We start from the raw sequence: 19579 nt of genomic DNA, 5'->3' as shown, positions 1-19579 counted from the left end.
TTTCTATATCTGTTAATTACGGCAGTTATTGCACAGCTTTGACTTTAAAGTGTCTCAGTTCATGACTCCACTGCCCAAAGAATAATGACACTTGTTGCATCTCAAATTAAAAGTACCAAGGTTTGGCTCAAGTGAAATTGTCCAAACTCTGTAGCTCATTCTCTGTATACACATTGCTGTGCTCCTGGCTAGCTCCAGTGAACAACATCGAAAAAGATATACTGGGAATGCATAACAAAAATAAAACTCAAGGTATGGGTGTTCTGTGATATAAAGTGTTGATTCAGCAAACCTATTCACACAGTATTATGTGGTCGAGCAGTTCCTCAGAGGAAATAATGTGCAACTATCTGATGATGCAATTAGTCACTTATTTAAAGGGTAGTATCCTGAGTTCACATGATGTGGTTGAAGAGACCTGCCAAACCCTGTTGCATTTTGTAGCAGTCTAGAATTAATTGAAAGCGAAACAGCTTCAAGCCTTTTGGAAACAAATCAGCATCTTATTTTCTCCTCTTGGTTTTGAGACAGTGGAAGCTTAGCATTGGTGTGACAGTATGGGTTTGGAGATGAGGAACCTGCCTGATCCCATCCGTTTGGGAGATGGTGGTGTCCTGGTAATGGTAGTAGTGTCACTGGATATTGAAAATATCCATGAACAAAATCAATGGAGCCCTTTTAGTAAACCTCCAGCTCTGATTTGAGACGATAAATGGACTGATAAAAATAAGTCAATGTAAATGACGTTTTGAAGATTTTCACTCATTCTATTATATTTTGAAGAATTTGGCAAATGAACAAAGTTAGCACACTTAATTATTTGGTGCTGGAAAAACACAGCAGGCCAGGCAGCATCTGAGGAGCAGGAGAATCGACGTTTTGGGCATAAGCCCTTCTTCTATAATGAGGCTGGTGTGCCAAGCAGGCTGAGATAAAAGGTAGGGGGGAGAGAAGTTGGGGGAGGGCTGCTGGGAATACGATAGGTGGAAGGAGGTGAGGGTGAGGGTGATAGGCCGGAGAGGGGGTGGGGGCGGAGAGGTCGGGAAGAAGATTGCAGGTCAAAAGGGCAGTGCTGAATCCGAGGGTTGGGACTGAGATAAGGTGGGGGAGGGGAAATGAGGAAGCTGGAGAAATCTACATTCATCCCGTGTAGTTGGAGGGTTCCTAGGCAGAAGATGAGGTGCTCTTCCTCCAAGCGTCGTGTGGCCAGGGTCTGGCAATGGAGGAGGCCAAGGACCTGCATGTCATTGGCGGAATGGGAATGTTAAAGTGGTCAGCCACAGGGCAGTTGGTTGGTTGGTGCAGGTGTCCCAGAGGTGTTCCCTGAAACATTCCGCAAGTAGGCGGCCTGTCTCCCCAATGTAGAAGACACTACATTAGATGCAGCGGAGGGAGTGAATATGTGGAACAGTCCGTCTTCCGCAGCTACACTGGCACCAGCCCACACCTTTTCCTCCGCTACATCGATGATTGTATTGGCGCTACCTCGTGCTCCCACGAGGAGGTTGAACAGTTCATCCACTTTACTAACACCTTCCACCCCGACCTCAAATTTACCTGGACCGTCTCAGACTTCTCCCTCCCCTCCCTAGACTTCTCCATTTCTATCTCGGGCGACTGACTCAACACAGACATTTACTACAAACCAACCGACTCCCACAGCTACCTAGATTGTACCTCCTCTTACCCTGTCCCCTGTAAAATTGCCATCCCATATTCCAAATTCCTCCACCTCCACCGCATCTGCTCTCAGGAGGACCAATTCCAATACCTAACAATTCAAATGGCCTCCTTCTTCAAAGACCGCAATTTCTCTTCCAGCGTGGTCAACGACGCTCTCCACCGCATCTCCTCCACTTCCTGCACCTCTGCCCTTGAACTCCGCCCCTCCAATCGCCACCAGGACAGAACCCCACTGGTCCTCACCTTCCACCCCACCAACCTCCGGATACATCGTATCATCCTCTGTCATTTCCATCCCTCCAGCCAGACCCCACCACCGGAGATATATTTCCCTCTCTACCCCTATCAGCATTCAGGAGAGACCACTCCCTCTGCGACGGTCTCATCAGGTCCACAACCCCCCTCCTCCCCCCCCCCACCAACCCAACCTCCAATCCCAGCACCTTCCCCTGCAACCGCAAGAAGTGCAAAACTTGCACCCACACCTCCCCCCTCACCTCCCTCCAAGGCTCCCATGGATCATTCTATATCCGTCGCAAATTCACCTGCACCTCCACACACATCATTTACTGTATCCGTTGCACCTGATGTGGTCTCCTCTAATAATACTATGCACATATGATTATTTGAATTTCTTACGAACTACAGTGAATAAGGACACCATTTACATCAATTTTATCCAAAGCTGTGGCTTTTTAAATTTGAAATTCTAGCAGCAACAATTTTTTTAATGGATATTTTTATTGAAAATTTAACATATTTTTACAAGTTTACACAAAAACCCAAGTATAAACATTGATATACAATTAAATCTTAAATAAATAATAATCAAAATTTATCAAATAAAAAAAAGATATCAAGACAAAAAAAAACTGAACTAATTACTAATCTAACCTACAACTAACCAGAGTGTATAATTAAGTCTCTTACATTATTCAAAGAAGAGAAAAAAAACCGACAGAAAACACAGAAATTGGGTAGTGAGACATATGCTCGGAATGTATAAACATCAAATCATAACAAACCCGTATTCGTACTGGATTCCTCTCCCAAGGGGCCCCGGACCAGCCAGGTTCACCATCTCAATTAAATAAAAGCCCTTGTTAGGATGGCCGAAATATCTGTATTTATGTAGTTCAAGAAGGGTTGCCATATTTTATGGAATAATGCGGTCTTTTGGTGCACCATATTTGTGAGGAAGTCAAGGGGAATACATTCCATGATTAATCTGTGCTGATTCGAAAGTCCAGGGGGGCCCTCAGCCACCCAGTTTACCAAAATACTTTTCCTTGCACAGAAAGAGAGAATAGAAAATAATCTCTTCCCGTGCATATCCAGGGAGGGTAAGTTCGAAAAGCCCAGAAGGAGAGATACAGGGTCCACTCCATTTTCCGTTCCTAAGATTTCTGTCAGAGCACTTGCTACTTTAGTCCAATATCTACGGATCTTATGACAGGTCCATAAGCAATGTACAAGCATGCCCACCTCTATTTTACATTTGGGACACATTGGAGATGCTCCTGCCTTAAATTTTGCCAATCGGTCTGGTGCTATATGTGCCATATGAAGTATCTTCAACTGAATGGCCTGAGTTCTGTTGCAGACGGTGATTCTTCTGGCATTTTCCCAAATGTCATTCCACATTTCTATAGAGATTTCCAGTCCCAAATCCTGATCCCATGTTTTAAGCAGATTGTCCATATCTCCCAATACTTCATCATGTAATAAATAATAAATAGTGCTGACGGAAGATACCCCCATTGGCCATATCACTCTACGTTCTCTATCTGATTTATAAAGACTATCTAATAACGTAGTCTTCTTCTGTATGTAGTCTCGAAGAAAGTATCGAAAGAGGTCTTCATTAGGTAATCCAAATTTCTGACGCAGCTGTTCAAAATACATCAGAACCCCTTCCTTAAACAGATCCCCGAAACATGGGATACCCCTGGATCTCCAGAGTTTGAAAGTTACATCTGTAAGCCCTGATTGAAATCCCCATGCTCCCACTATCGAAGCATAGGGGGATGTTTTATGTGAGTTACACTCATTTTGCCGCATTCTATTCCAAGCTTTAATTGTGTTTAGTATTATAGGGTTTTTACATTGATCCGTAATGATTTTTATCTTGTCTGAAAATAAAAGGTTAATAAGTGAGCATTTTACTTGAGAAGCCTCGATGTCCAGCCAGATTGATTGAGGGTCAGACAAGACTCAATCGGCTATGTAACTTAATAGGGAACTTAACTGATAGTTCCTAAATTTTGGGAAACCAATCCTCCCCTTGCCTGTGGAGGCTGTAGCTTCTTCAGCTTAATGAGGGGCCATCTATGATTCCAGATAAAGGAACCCAACCAGCCATATAATTTACATAGTGCCAGCCTCGGCAGCATCACCAGAAGCATTATCATAGGGTATAGGAGACGGGGCAGGACATTCATTTTAATTAGTGCTATTCTACCCAGCCAGGAAATTGGAAGGTCTCCCCATCGCTGGAGGTCCTGCCTTATCCTTTCCAGTAAATGCACAAAGTTAGCCTTGTATAACTGACCAAATACTGGGGCAATAAAAATGCCTAAATATAAGAAACCCTCCAGGGACCACCAAAAGGGAAAGTGGGATCCGTACAATAAGTGGGATATACTAGCAAGGCCACCCATTGGCATAGCTTCCGATTTTGAGAAATTAACTTTATAGCCTGAAAATACACTAAATGTATTAATAACTTGGATTAAGCGAGGCACGGACATCAGGGGATTACTGAGAAATAGAAGAACATCATCTGCATAAAGGGTAATTTTATGTACCAATCCTCGGGCCATTATATTAGGGTTAGCCCGTATAGCTTCTGCTAGTGGCTCAATTATTAGCGTAAATCGCAATGGTGAAAAAGTCATCCCTGACAGCAGCCTCTATCCACACTGAAGCTATTTGAGCCTAATCCATTGGTAATCACAGCTGCTTTGGGATCACTATACAATGTTGAGACCCATTTGGTACACACCTTTCCAACGTCAAACCTTTCCAATGTGTAAAACAAATATGACCATTCAACCCTGTTCAATACCTTTTCCACATCTAATAAGACTACTAATCCTGATATCTTTCCCTGATGGCAGGCTTGAATCATATTCAAAACCCTTCTAACATTATTGGATGATCTACAGCCCTTAATAAACTCCGTCTGATCCTCCTTTATGATATGTGGCAATACCCTTTCTAGCCACAATGCTAATGTTTTAGAGAGGATTTTAAAATCTACATTTAGCAAGGATATTGGTCTGTATGACGCGCAATCTTCTGGGTCCTTTCCTTTTTTGAGGATAAGAGAGATATTCGCCTCTTTCAGTGACGGCGGGAGACAGCCCTGACTGTATGAATAGTTATACATGTCCATAAGTGGACCAGCCAATATTCCTGTAAATTCTTTATGGAATTCAGCTTGAAAGCCATCTGAGCTGGGTGCCTTACCGCTCTGAAGTTACCTGATTGCATCAAGTATTTCTTGGATTGTTAGGGGAACATTCAAGACCGATACCTGTTTAGGTCCGGAAAGGTCAGTTTTTTAAAAAATGACTGCATCCTACTAGTCCTGTCTTTGCAATCCTGCGATTTATATAAATCAGAATAAAATTTTCTAAAGATTGCTTTAATCCTTTTATGATCATGAGTCAGAATACCCGTACTTTCCTTGATAGATGTGATAGTTTGAGGGGCCTTCTTTTTCTTTGCGAGAAATGCTAAGTATCTACTGGGTTTATCACCAAATTCATATAACCTTTGTTTTGCAAATAATATTTCTCTCTTAGCCGTTTGGATAAGCGTGGTGTTTAGAGCTGTCCTAAGGGCCGTAATACTTTGCAATTCGATAATAGAAGGTCCGTCAGCGTATGCTGTTTCAGCTGCTTTTAAGCGAGCTTCGAGCAGACGCTGTTGTTCTCCCTTTAATTTTTTCTGGGTCACTGAGTATGAGATGATCAAACCTCGCGCGTTAGTTTTGATGGTCTCCCACATCATTGATGGGTTGCTCGCTATACCTGAATTAATTTATAAAAAAGTTTTAAATTCTAGAGAGAAGTACTTTACAAATTTACTATCTTTCATCAGGAAGGGGTCCATAAGCCAATGCCGGGGGAATTGTTCCTCGCCTTGATTTCCATATATACAGCATTGGAAATTGCTATACTGCCTAATTTACAGAATGATATGGAATTTTAACCAATCATGGGGGCAAAAAACATATCGATTCTGGGATGACATTTATGTGGATTGGAGTAAAAAGAAAAATGCCTTCATCTGTGGATGAAGGCATTTCCATACATCTACTAGTCCTAATTCTTTGTTCAAATCCATCAATTGTCTAGATCTGGGAGATACTCCTGCAGTACTCTTGGGAATCCTATCTATATCCGGATCCATAATACAATTAAAATCTCCCCCTATAATTGTATGACGAGCACTGAGAACCATCAATTTTGAGAAGGCTTCTGTTATAAATTTAAAAGGATGTACTGGGGGAGCAATACGAATTTAAGATCCCATATTCTTCTCCATATATAAGGGCTTTATTCAGAATATATCGTCCAGATTCGTCTTTTATCTGATTTAGGATTTTGAAAGGGAAACTCTTCCGAATAAGAATAACAACCTTTTGAGCTGAAAGAAGAAAAAAAGGCCTGATCAAATCCACCCTGTCGTAATTTTAAGTGTTCTTTATCCAACAAGTGTGTCTCCTGTAGGAGAGCTATATCAACCCTTTCTTTCTTTAGGTTTGTTAATATTTTCTTCCTTTTGACTGGTGAATTACTCCCCTTGACATTCCAGGTGCACCACTTAACCGACTGATCAACCATAATCGTCCGGGCAAGTCCTTGACCCCTCAGGAGGGAAACCCTATCCAGAACATCCTGAGCATAGAGCATATAAAATTTACAAAAATAAAGGCTGTTTAATACACTCACATAAATACAATAAAAAAACTATTTCTAAATTTTAAAAATATAAAACGTATTTAAATGGAGATTTTCCCCCTTGTTCCCAGGGGTATCACTTCCTTTCCAACAATCCATCGTATCCTCTCCCAACCAGTGCTACACCCTTGACCCAGGCGCTCCTTGATAGGATGAAGAAAATTCAAATATACTACAGAGCTAGAGTTAACAGTGCGCACCCTACCGCCCCTCCCCCACCCACACCAACACCTGGATATATTTGGTAATGTTAATACCATGTATAAACATATATAACTATAAAATACAGCCTCAACAAGTAATAATTAAATATAATAATACAAAATAACAGGGGTAAACAACCCCACTCCTAAAGACAGAAATAAAACAGGATAAGGTAACCACCTCCCCCCACCAACATTAACTAGACCCCCCGGCTTATATATATATATATATAAAAAAAGGGGAGAAATTTGCTAAGTAGAGAACAAATAAATAAATACCTCTCCCCACCCCCTGAAGATTAATATTAAACAGTAAGGTAAAAAAAGGGATTAATATAAAAAGGGGGGGATGTAAACCGAAGTGGCGGGGAGAGCAAAACAACATCAATTAACTCTTACAATTTATCTAAGAGAGTCCAAAAATTCCTTGGCCTTTTCCGGCGATCCAAAGTTATAAACAGACCCTTCATGATTAAAGCGTAGCGTCACTGGGTAGCGCAAGGAGTTCTGAATATTTAAATCCCTTAAACACTTCTTCACTTCATCAAACGCTTTCCTCTTTCGGAACAGAGCTGGGGAAAATTCCTGGAATAACATAATCTTGGATCCTTTATAAATCATGGTTTGGGATCTTTCCCAAGATTTCTGGAAGCTTCTAAGAGCATCTGCCTCTCCTTATAGCTCTGCAGCCGGAACAGGACCGGGCGGGGGTGCTGGTTCGAACCTGGCCTGCATATTGCAACCCAGTAGGCCCATTCCACCCTTATCTGGCCTGATCCAGCCTCCAGATTTAACAGCTATGGAAGCCACTGGTTGAGAAACGCTGTAAGCTGGCCTTCCTCTTCCCGTTCGGGAAGGTCCAGCAAACGAATATTTTTTCGACGACCGCGATTCTTGAGGTCGTCAACGTGATTCTCTGAGGTCCAGACTCACTGTTCGAGAGTCCGGACCCAATCCACAGCTGATTCTGCTGTAGTCTCGAAGGTCGCAGCCTTTAGCTCCGCCCCTCCGACTCAGCGTTCAATTTCCTTGATGTCTCGGTCGTGCTTTTGTAGCGCGGCCAAGAGTGAGTCCCATCGGCTCCGGGACTCTTCGATGAAGGCGTCGATCTTCGCATCGAGTTTCGAGATTATTTCCATGAGGCTCGCCACTGCAGCTGGGGAGGGTTGTGGAGGGGTTCCCACCTGCTGAAAACTGCAGGCTCCCTTCCCTTTAGTCATTTTACTGGAGATTAAATTGTTTAAATTCAATACTAAGCAGCTAATTACATTAAGTAAAAACTATTTTGAATGATCGGGTGATTTTGGTGGAGGTGGGTGACCCACTTTGCCCAAGTTTTGGGAGGAGCACTATAGACTCAGACTTGTTGGGTCGCTGCCATCTTGGATCCAGCAACAATTAATATTCTGAAGCCATTGTAAAACTAATGGAGAGTGGGCCAGACAGAGTCAGAGAGAAGTACAGCATGGAAACGGATTCTTCGGTCCAGCTTGCCCATGCTGACCAGTTATCCTAACCAAACCTAGTTCCACTTGCCAGCACTTGGCCCATATCCCTCTAAACCCTTCCTAGTCATATACCCATCCAGATGACTTTTAAATGTTGCAATTGTACCAGCCTCCACCACTTCCTCTGGCAACTCATTCCATACCCGTGCCACTCTCTGCATGAAAACGTTGCCCCTTAGACTCCTTATATATCTTTCCCCTCTCACCCGGAACCTATGTCCTCTAGATCTGGACACCCCACCCCGGCGAAAAGACTTTGTCTGTTTATCCTATCCATGCTCCTCATGATTTTGTAAACCTTTATGAGGTCACCCCTTAGCCTCCAGCATTCCAGGTAAAACAGCCACAGCCTATTCAGCCTCTCTCTTTAGCTCAAATCCTCCAACCCTGGCAACATCCTTGTAAATTTTTTCTGAACCCTTTAAAGTTTCACAACATCTTTCTAACAGAAAGGAGACCGGAATTGCACACAATAATCTAAAATGGCCTAACTGATGTCCTGTATAGCCGCAACATGACCTCCCAACTCCTGTACTCAATACTCTGACTAATAGAGGAAAGCATACCAAATGCCTCCTTCACTATCCTATCTACCTACAACTCTACTTTCAAGGAGCTATGAACCTGCACTCCAAGGTCTCTTTGTTCAGCAACATCCCTCGGACCTTACCATTAAGTGTATAAGTCCTACTCTGATTTGATTTTCCAAAATGCAGCACCTTGCATTTACCTAAATTAAACTCCTCAGCCCAGTGGCCCAGGTGGTCATGATCCCATTATAGTCTGAGGTAACCTTCTTTGCTGTCCACTACACCTCCAATTTTGGTGTCATCTGCACACTTACGAACTGTACCTCTTATACTCGCATCCAACTCATTTATATAAATAACAAAGAGTAGTGGACCCAGCACTGATCCTTGTGGCAATCCACTGGTCACAGGCCTCCAGGCTGAAAATCAACCTTCCACTACCACTCTTCAAGCCAGTTCTGTATCCAAACAGCTAGTTCTCCCTGTTTTCTACGAGATCTAACCTTGCTAACCAGTCTCCGTGAGAAACTTTGTCGAACGCCTTACTGAGGTCCATATAGATCACATCCACTGCTCTGCCCTCATCAATCCTCTTTGTTACTTCTTCAAAAAAATCTCAATCAAGTGTGTAAAACATGATTTCCCATGCACAAAGCCATGTTGACTATCCCTAATCAGTACTTGCCTTTTCAAATACATGTAAATCCTGTCTCTCAGGATTCCCTCCAACAACTCCCACCACCAATGTCAGACTCACCAGTCTATAGTTCCCTGGCTAGTCCTTACCATCTTCCTTAAATAGTGGCACCACGTTAGCCAACCTCCAGTCTTCCAGCATCCCACCTGTGACTATCGATGTTACAAATATCTCAGCAAAGGGCTCAACAATCACTTTCCTAGCTTCCCACAGAGATCTCAGGAACATCTGAGCAGATGTTTCAAGTCATCCAGTACTTCCTACTCTATAACATGGACATTATTCAAGATGTCACCATCTATTTCTCCGCATTCTATATCTTCCATGTCCTTCTCCACAGTAAATACTGATGCAAAATACTCATTTAGTTTCTTCTCCATCTCCTCTGGCTCGACACATAGGCTGCCTTGCTGATTTTTGAGGATCCCTATTCTCTCCCTCGTTACCCTACTGTCCTTAATCTATTTATAAAATCCTTTGGATTCTCCTTAACTCTATTTGCCAAGGCTATCTCATGTCCCCTTTTTGCCGTCCTGATTTCCCTCTTAAGTATACTCCTACTGTCTTTATACACTTTTAAGGGATTCACTCGATTTCTCTTATCTGTACCTGACATATGCTTCCATCTTTACCTTAACCAAAACCTCAATTTCTGTAGTCATCCAGCATTCCCTACAATTTCTCTAGTCATCTAGCCTTTTCTTTCACCCTAACAGGAATATACTGTCTCTGGACTCTCATTATCTCATTTCTGAAGGCTTCCCATTTTCCAGCCATCCCTTTACCTGCAAATATCTGACCCCAAACAGCTTTTGAAAGTTTTTGGCTCCTATTGTCAATATTAGCCTTCCTCCAATTTAGAACTTCAACTTTTAGATCCAGTCTATCCTTTTCTATCACTATTTTTAAACTAATAGAATTATGGTCGCTGGCCCCAAAGTGCTCCCCCACTGACACCTCGGTCACCTGCCCTGTCTTATTTCCCAAGAGTAGGTCAAGTTTTGCACCTTTTCTAATGGGTGCCTCCACATACTGAATCAGAAAATTATCTTGTACACACTTAACAAAATCCTCTCCATCTAAACCCTTACCACTATGGCAGTCTCAGTCTGTGTTTGAATAGTTAAAATCCATGACCATAACCACCCAGGGCAGCATCAGTGGTTAGCACTGCTGCCTCACAGCGCCAGGGACCCCAGGTTCAATTCCAGCCTTGGGCAATTGTCTATGCGGAGTTTGCATGTTCTCCCTGTGTCTGTATGAGTTTCCTCCGGGTGCTCCGGTTTCCTCCCAAAGTCTAAAGATGTGCAGGTCAGGTGAATTGGTCTTGCTAAATTGCCGATAGCATTAGTTAGAGGGAAATGGGTCTGGGTGGGTTACTCTTCGGAGGGTCAGCGTGGACTTGTTGGGCCAAGGAGCCTGTTTCCACACTGTAGGGAATCTAATCTAAGCAATTATTCTTACAGATAACTGAGATCTCCTTACAAATTTGTTTCTTAATTTCCCTTTAGTAGAGTGATGTACTCTTCCTGTTGGATGTGGGAGTTGAGGGGAAGTTTGCATGTTACTGATGATTATGTTTGCAAGAAGTGTGCTTGGTTGCGAATCTTGTTGGATCACATGGATTGGTTGGAGCGACAGTGAGAGGCAATCAGAAATTTACAAGAGCTGGGGGTGTGACTATTAGGGGGTCTATCATACAATCCCAATAAAGTGATCATCCCTTGCTTATTTCTCAGTTCCACCCAAAATCTTCCCTGGATGTGTTCCCAGGAATATCCTCCCTGATACAGCAGTAATGCTATCCCTTATCAAAAATGTCACTCTCCCTCCTTTCTTGCCCCCTTTCTATCCTTCCTATAACATTTATATCCTGGAATGTTAAGCTGCCAGTTCTGTTCATCCTCAAGCCACTTTTCTGTAATTGTTATGATATCCCAGTCCCATGTTCCTAACCATGTTCTAAGGTCATCTGCTTTCCCTGTTCGGCCTCTTGCATTGAAATAAATGAATTTAATTTATTAGTCCGACCTTGTTCTCTGCTTTGTCCCTGTCTGCCCTGACTGTTTGATTCACTCCCTTTCCCAACTGAACCAATCTCAGATTGATCTCTTTCCTTTCTATTTCCCACCCCACTCCCACCCTTATCACCCTACTAGTTTACATCCTCTTGAGCAGCTCTAGCAAATCTCCCTGCCAGTATATTAGTCCGCTTCCAATTCAGGCGCAATCTGTCCTTCTTGTACAAGTCACTTTTACCCCAGAAGAGATTCCAGACCCAAAAATGTGAGTCCTTCTCCCATGCACCAGCTCCTCAGCCACACATTCATCTGCTGTATCCTCCCATGCCAGCCTCCCTAGCTCATAGCACCGGGAGTAATCCAGCTATTATTACCCACAAGGGTGTCCTCTTTAAATTCCTGCCTAACTTTCTCTATTCTCCCTTCAGAATCCCATCCTTTTCCCTTCCTACGTCATTAGTTCCAATGACCTCTTGCTGATCCCATTCCCCTTTGAGAACATTCTGCACCCTCTCTGAGACATCCTTGACCTTGGCACCAGAGACGCAACACACCATTCTGATTTTTCACCATTGGCCGCAGCAACATCTGTCTGTGCCTCTGGCTAGGAGTCCCCTATCACAATTGATTGCTTGAAACCTGACATACCCCTCATTACATTAGAGCCGGTCTCAATACCAGAAGCTTGGTTGTTCATACTACATTCCCCTGAGAATCCATCACCCCCTACATTTTCCAAAACAGCATACTTGTTTGAAATGGGGATAGCCACAGAAGACTCCTGCACTACCTGCTTCCCCCTCCGACCTTTCCTGGAGTCAACCCATCTACTTGACTCTATCATGCGGCTTTTCTCCCTTCCTATAACTGCCAACCATCACACTCCCTAGCCTCTCACTGTCGCTCCAACCAATCCATGTGATCCAACAGGATTCGCAACCAAGCACACTTCTTGCAAACATAATCATCAGTAACATGCAAACTTCCCCTCAACTCCCACATCCAACAGGAAGAGTACATCACTCTACTAAAGGCCATCTTTGCTCCTTCCCAATCTGCAGACCCAGAAAATAGCACCGTTGTTTTGCTCTAAAAAAGCAGTGCTCCTGGTAACTTAGTACTTACAGTTTATATTTTTAAAATTTTATCAAAAGGCACATTTCAATAAACATATAATCAAGAAATAACCCAGTCTATTCACTATTGCAGAGTTACAACGAGGTTACACATTAAAAACTATGCACTTATTAGTTCCTGTGCTGAGCTCTCCCACACAGGTTCCTCTAAGATCAGCTGCGAATTTCGCTGTTTGTTCATTTTTCCTAGATGAAATATATGAACTGAAACAGCAAAGGCATTAACTGTGCAGATTCACTGCTGTATCAGTTAGCGGTGTTGGTTAATTTCTCTCTCTCCCTCCTGACCATGTGCTCGTTACATTTGTCTGTTTTTGTGACTATTAAAAGTGCTATTATTTTGCCTTTTTTCCCCCAAAATAATGCAAAAGCATACAAAACAGTAATTGCTGCTCCTGGAATTCAAGGAAATCACCTTCAAAACCTAAAATACCTCAAAAAAGGAGCAGCTCTGACAGCCACAATTTTTTCTGTCCTCCATCTTGGATTACCCAGAATCTCAAAGCAGTCCAGAGGTCTGTTTTCAGCGCAATACTCAGATTGCTGAGACAACCTGCTTGGTTAGTAGTGGTCATGGAGCAGTAGGTGAAGTTATTGTATTAGCAGAGGATGACAGCATTTTGTTTCATTCATTCAGGGAGGTGGCTGCATCCAACTGGTCCTGCATTTATTATCCACACCTCATTGTCCTTCAGCAGCCTTCTTGAACTGCTGCAGGCCATGTGCTGTAGGTAGACTAACAATGCCACTAGGGGGAACTTGAAGGATTTTGACCCAGTGAAAATGAAGAAATGGCAATATATTTCCAGGTCAGAAATGTGAGTGGCTTGGAGGGGAACTCTGCATGTGATAGTGTTCTCATGTATTCCCTGCCCCTTGACCTTCTAGGTAGGAGTGGTCATGGGTTTGGAAGATGATGTCTGAGAATTTTTGGCAAATTTCTGCCGTGCATTTTGTGGATAGTATTCACTGCTACTACTGAGCATCAGTGATGGAGATGGTGGATGCTTGTAGAATGTGGTGCCAATCAAGCAGCCTGCTTTGTCCTGGATTGTGTCAAGCCTCTTGAGTTTCATTGGAGTTGCACTCATCATAGCAAAGATAAGTGTTCCACCACACTTGCAAGTTGTGTCTTGTAGATGTTGGACAGGCTTTGGGGAATTGAGAAATAAGTCACTCACTGCCTCGGAACACTTCAACCCCAGGGCAACAATGTGGACTTCACCAGTTTCCTCATTTCCCCTTCCCTCACCTCACCCCAGTTCCAACTTCCAGCTCAGCACTGTCCCTATGACTTGTCCTATCTGCCTATCTTCCTTTCCACCTATCCACTCCACCCGCCTCTCTGACCTATCACCGTCATCCCACCCCCATTCACCCATTATACTCTTTGCTACCTTCCCCAATCCTCCTCTCTGACCTATCACCTTCATCCCCACCCCCACTCACCTATTGTACTCTATGCTATTTTCTCCCCACCCCCACTCCCCTCTCATTTATTTCTACACCCTTCAGGCACTCTGCCTGTATTCCTGATGAAGGGCTTTTGCCTGAAATGCTGATTTTCCTGCTCCTTGGATGCTGCCTGAACTGCTGTGCCCTTCCAGCACCACTCTAATCCGGAATCTGGTTTCCAGCATCTGCAGTCATTGTTTTTTTACCATAGCACAGGGATCAATGCTGCGTCCCTTATTGTTGATAATATTGTGGCATGGTGGCTCAGTGGTTAGCTTTGCTGCCTCTCAGTGCCAGGAACCCAGGTTTGATTCCTTCTGGATGAAGACTCTTTGCACGTTCTTCCTGTGTCTACATGGGTGCTCCGACTTCCTCCCAGAATCCAAAAATGTTCAGATTAGGTGGATTGGCCATGGTAAATGTGGGGTTAAAGGGATAGGGTAGTGGTCGGGGTGGGATGATCTTTGGAGGGTCAGTACAGACTTGATGGGCCAAATAGCCTCTTTCTGCACTGTAGGGAGTCTATGATATTCATAAATGATGTTGATGAGAATGTTGGGGTGGGGAGGATGATACATCAGCTTATAGATGACACACATTTTGGCTGGGTGGTTGAGTGAGGAGGAAGGTGTTACATTACAGAAGAATGTAGACAGATTGGTCAGATGGACTGATCAAGGGCAGATGAAATTTAACCCTGTTAATGTGAGATGATGTACTTTTGAAAAAGGAACAACACAAGCGATTATTCAATGAATAGCAGGAAACTAGGATGTGCACAGCAACAGAAGAATCTTGGGTTGGTTGTCCACAGATTCCTGAAGATGGTAGGGCAGATTAATAGTGTAGTTGAGAAGGTATGTGGTGTGCTGGCCTTTATCAGTCATGGAGCAGGGAGGTCGTGTTGGAACTGTACAGAACTTTGGTTAGGCCACAGCTGGTGTGCAGTGTACAGTTCTGGTTACCACACGAGAGGAAGGATGTGACTGCACCTGAGTCCGTTCACAAGAATTGGGCCTGTGATGGAGTATCTGAGCTGTGAAAAAAGACTGGATAAGCTCAGGTTAATTTCTTTGGAGCAGAGAAGGTTGAATAATTTAATTAAACGAATGGGGCATAATTTTAAAGTGAAAGGCGGAAGGTTTAGAAGGGATTCAAGGAAAAACATTATCACCTAGAGATTGGTGGCTGTCTGAAATGCACTGCTGAGGAGGGCAGTTGAGGCAGGAAACCTCACAACCTTTATAAAGTACACGTTTGAGCACTTGAAATATCACAACATTCAAAGATATGGGCCTAGTGTGGGAAAGTGGAAATAATGTAGGTAGTAATATATTTTGACATATAGACTCAATAGGCCAAAAGGTCTGGACTGTGTGATTCTTAAGCAAACAAAGGGAGTATATATCAATTCTCAAAAACATAACAGATGTACCTGTGCACTAATAGGAATTTTTGATCATTGACCTCTTGACCCTGAATACGCCAAATAGTGTTCTGAGTTCTTATGCTATTAATTCAAGCCAAATATCTCAAAACAATTCAGAAATGTAAATATGAATAATATTGTAATGATGTAATATATTGCATAATAATAAGAACACTAATAATTTATCTTTCCTTTATAGGTTCACAGTTTTGCTCCACAAATGCATGCAGACTGACTCATCTCATCCTAAGGTTAGCTGGGGACCAGACTATTCTCAGTACAACTCCCACCTCCCATCGACACAAAATTAATGTTGGCTAATGAGAACTACAAGTCCTATTAGATTTTCATTCCCAACCATGAAAGGAAGTTTTCCATCATGATAAAACAGCAGCCAATTGTAAATTGGCCACAAAACATCTTGAGCTTGCCTGGCTGAAGATCTGCAGGCTCCTTTCACAAATCCTGTACCGTACTGCTGGGAGGAATTGGATCATTCAAAACAAGTTGGCCACTTAAGTGGAAATTGACACTACAGTGATGAACTGCAGGAACCTGTTTGTTGCTTGCAAAGTGAAACACAAATCTTTCAAATTTAGCTCTACCGTCTTTGTGTCGGGAGAAGGAAAATAGTTTGAATGCAAGTTTGTACCTCAAGTCAATGTAATACACATGCTTAAATGATAAAATGAAATTTGTAAAACCACTCAGTGGCAGAAAATCGTTTTCTTTCTCTCATGGATTTCAACCATTTTCTTGGTCTCATTTATTTTTCCCAATAGCTATCCAAATGAAAAACTTCCATCCACATGAAAAACTGTCAGTCTTAATCTGAATTTAAGTTTTCTGTAGAGATCTAACAAAATGTAATTTCACGACCGAGTATTCGCAACAAGTGCGAATACAGTGACAATTATTTTCTGGAAGGTTAGAAACATGAACTAATGTGGTCAAAAATAACAGCAACAGGAAGGAAATGCTCATTTTTGTCTGCAAGGAATGCACGTTTGGACAGGAAACCTAACTTGTTTACATCAGCAATATATTTTATCAAATTGGCCTTTCAAAATAGTGTGCATAATTAAAGTGTGACATTCGAGAGCTTATGAAGAAAATGATTTTTAAACTGCAGTTTTAAGGAAGGCATTTCTTTAGGTTAGAGCATTAGACCTGAAAGAAAAATGTCTGTGACTAAACTACCAACCTTAAAACATTTATAAGAGGAAACATTTTAAATACGTGATTTGATGTGCATCGGAGGAACAAAAGATCGCTGCCCCTTCCCTCCAGAGGTTCTTTTTCAGTTTGCTGTAAGTGGAGCAGAAAGCAATTGCTTTCTCATAAAATCACGTGTTTAATTCCGAAAAAAAGTGAGCATGTGCCAATGCCACTTCCACTAGAGCTGGCTTTGTGTAATATCATTTTCCTCCCCTTGTATTCTTGTACTCATTAACTTGCAAATTTATTATTAAATCTTTTAATAATCTGTCTCAGATAAGGCTTTCTATAAAGCATAATATGTTATAAGGAATACCGGTACTCAGTGTAAAAAATTTTCTTCAAAGTATTTTCTTTATTCTTTTTATGGTAATCCTATTTTTGACCAATTTGCTGCAATTGAAAACCATGAGTGGAATTAATTGCTTTCTTGAGCAACATGGGCAGTGGCAGGAATGTTAGAAAATATGGCAAAATTGCCTGATTTGTGTGAAACTTAAATGTTTTCTGCCTGTCAGTCCAAGTCTGGATGTCATGCAAAGAACTTCTTTTCAGAGCTTTAAACTTTTGTTTACAAGAAGCATTAACAACGCCGGCTGCTGAATTCCTGGAAATTTCATCACATGGCTGTGCTGACCAGGCAACTGTCCTTCCAATATCTTTCGAACTAATAAGTGTTCAAAGAAAATCATTAAAAACTTTTATGCACCTACAATTTTTTTTTCGTGGTTATACACAGCAATACTTAGAAGATTCATTTTTAATTCCCAGAGGATCCAGAAGTATCCGAAAGGATTGAATCCCTAGCACATGCACACATGTGGGCGGCACGGTGGCACAGTGGTTAGCACTGCTGCCTCACAGCGCCTGTAGACCCGGGTTCAATTCCCGACTCAGGCGACTGACTGTGTGGAGTTTGCACGTTCTCCCCGTGTCTGCGTGGGTTTCCTCCGGGTGCTCCGGTTTCCTCCCACAGTCACAAAGATGTGCAGGTCAGGTGAATTGGCCATACTAAATTGCCCGTGTTAGGTAAGGGGTAAATGTGGGGGTATGGATGGGTTGCGCTTCGGCGGGTCGGTGTGGACTTGTTGGGCCGAAGGGCCTGTTTCCACACTGTAAGTCTCATCTAAAAAAAGAACAAAGCACTCCTTCCACTTTCTCCAAGCACTCATTGTTTCAATATCTTGTAGTTATACCAGTTGCTTATACTCTAGTGTAACTTTTTCCTTTGACATGATCAGCTCCTGGTTTGTACCAGCAGCATCTTTCATTCATTTTGAACCTTCCCTTCTTCTGGCTGAAGTCCAAGTCAAGAGATTTGAAAGACTGAAAACATGTTTTGGCAAGGAAAATAAATATGATCCTCCTCAACAAAGAGCCAGCATTTTTGTACGGTTGAGGGTCACCAGCATTTAAGTCCATTCATTTGAAGCTAAGTATGAATTTCATGTGAAGCTATTAGAAAATGTACTTGTTCAGCCAAATTTTTAGCTTGAGCCAATCTTCATTTGTGAGTGCCTCTTATCGGCTCATATCCTGCCCTGCATAGAACAGATCAAGTTTCAACTTTCAGCACTTGGTTGTCAGAATTTGCTGCTAAATACAAGTAAAACATCTTTGATGCTGAAAGAGAAAGAGTCATGAGCTTAAACTAATAAAACCAAATTTAGGACGCTACATAAGCCCATGTTATGTCAAACCTTAATTTAGAAACAGGTTTCATGGTGTTTCATTGGGATGTAAGGAATATAGAGTGGACAATCGGTAACTTTTAAGAAGATTGTAAAAAAGAATAGGAAACCGAAGAGACATTTTAATGTGATATCTGTAGTGACTAAAAGCACGGCCATGAATGATGAATCAACTGAGTGAAAGATGTACAAGTCATTGGGAGAGGGGTATATGGTTGAGGATTTTACCTAAGTCTTTAGATGGCCAGGATCCAATGTAAGGCAGTGAAATAAAGGGGAAGTTGGGTGTGATTTCAGATAGGATGCCTCAATGTAGAGTTTGGATCAGCTAAAGTTTAGAGAGGGTAGTGGACATAAGGTCCATCAGGAAAACATTGGAGTAATCAACCTTAGAGGTGACAAAGGCATGAATGAGGAACTCAATGACCTAAGGGCAAAGGTGGTGGTGAAGGTGGGTATATTTTTAAACGGAAACAGACGTTTCCGCCCACCATATCTATGGTGACCAACAAACACCAAACTACACTAATTCCATTCACCCACACTTGGTCCATAGCCTGCTACGCCCTGGCATTTTAAGTGCTCGTCCAGATGCTTCTTGAATGTTGTGAGAGTATCTGTCTCCACCATCCCTCTCAGACAGCACATTCCATCTATCTACCACCCTCTGGGTGAAAACATTTTCCTAAGATTCCCTCTAAACCATTTACTCCTCACCCTAAACTTAAGCTCTCTGATCTTAGAGACATCTGCAATGGGGAAAAGATTCTCATGACTTCCTCTGTCTATGCTTTTCATGGGGTGGCACGGTAGCTTAGTGGTTTGCACTACTACCTCACAGTGCCAGGGACCTGGGCTCAATTCTAGAGTTGGGCAACTGTTTGACAGGAGTTTGCACATTCTGTCCTTGTCTGCATGGGTTTCCTCTGGGTGTACCAGTTTCCTCCCACAATCCAAAGATGTGCAAGTTAGGTGGAGTGGCCATGCTAAATTGTTGATTGTGTCCTGGAATGTATAAATTAGGTGGATTAGCCACAG

The 19579-nt window shown here is 42.5% G+C and overlaps 1 protein-coding gene across 2 annotated transcripts in view; it reads left to right on the top strand.

The window, feature by feature from the left end:
• LOC132823441 (organic cation/carnitine transporter 2-like) overlaps nucleotides 1-16304 on the top strand; it is a 332707-nt gene extending 316403 nt beyond the window's left edge. For both annotated transcript variants that reach the window (XM_060837299.1, XM_060837300.1), the window contains one exon: nucleotides 15832-16304. The gene's annotated coding sequence lies outside the window, so the exon portion shown is untranslated. The remainder of the gene's footprint in view (nucleotides 1-15831) is intronic.
• Nucleotides 16305-19579: the final 3275 nt, after the last annotated feature.

Source organism: Hemiscyllium ocellatum, chromosome 16, assembly GCF_020745735.1.
Source record: "Hemiscyllium ocellatum isolate sHemOce1 chromosome 16, sHemOce1.pat.X.cur, whole genome shotgun sequence".
Taxonomy (NCBI): Eukaryota; Metazoa; Chordata; class Chondrichthyes; order Orectolobiformes; family Hemiscylliidae; genus Hemiscyllium; species Hemiscyllium ocellatum.
This window is presented reverse-complemented; position numbering and strand designations above follow the sequence as displayed.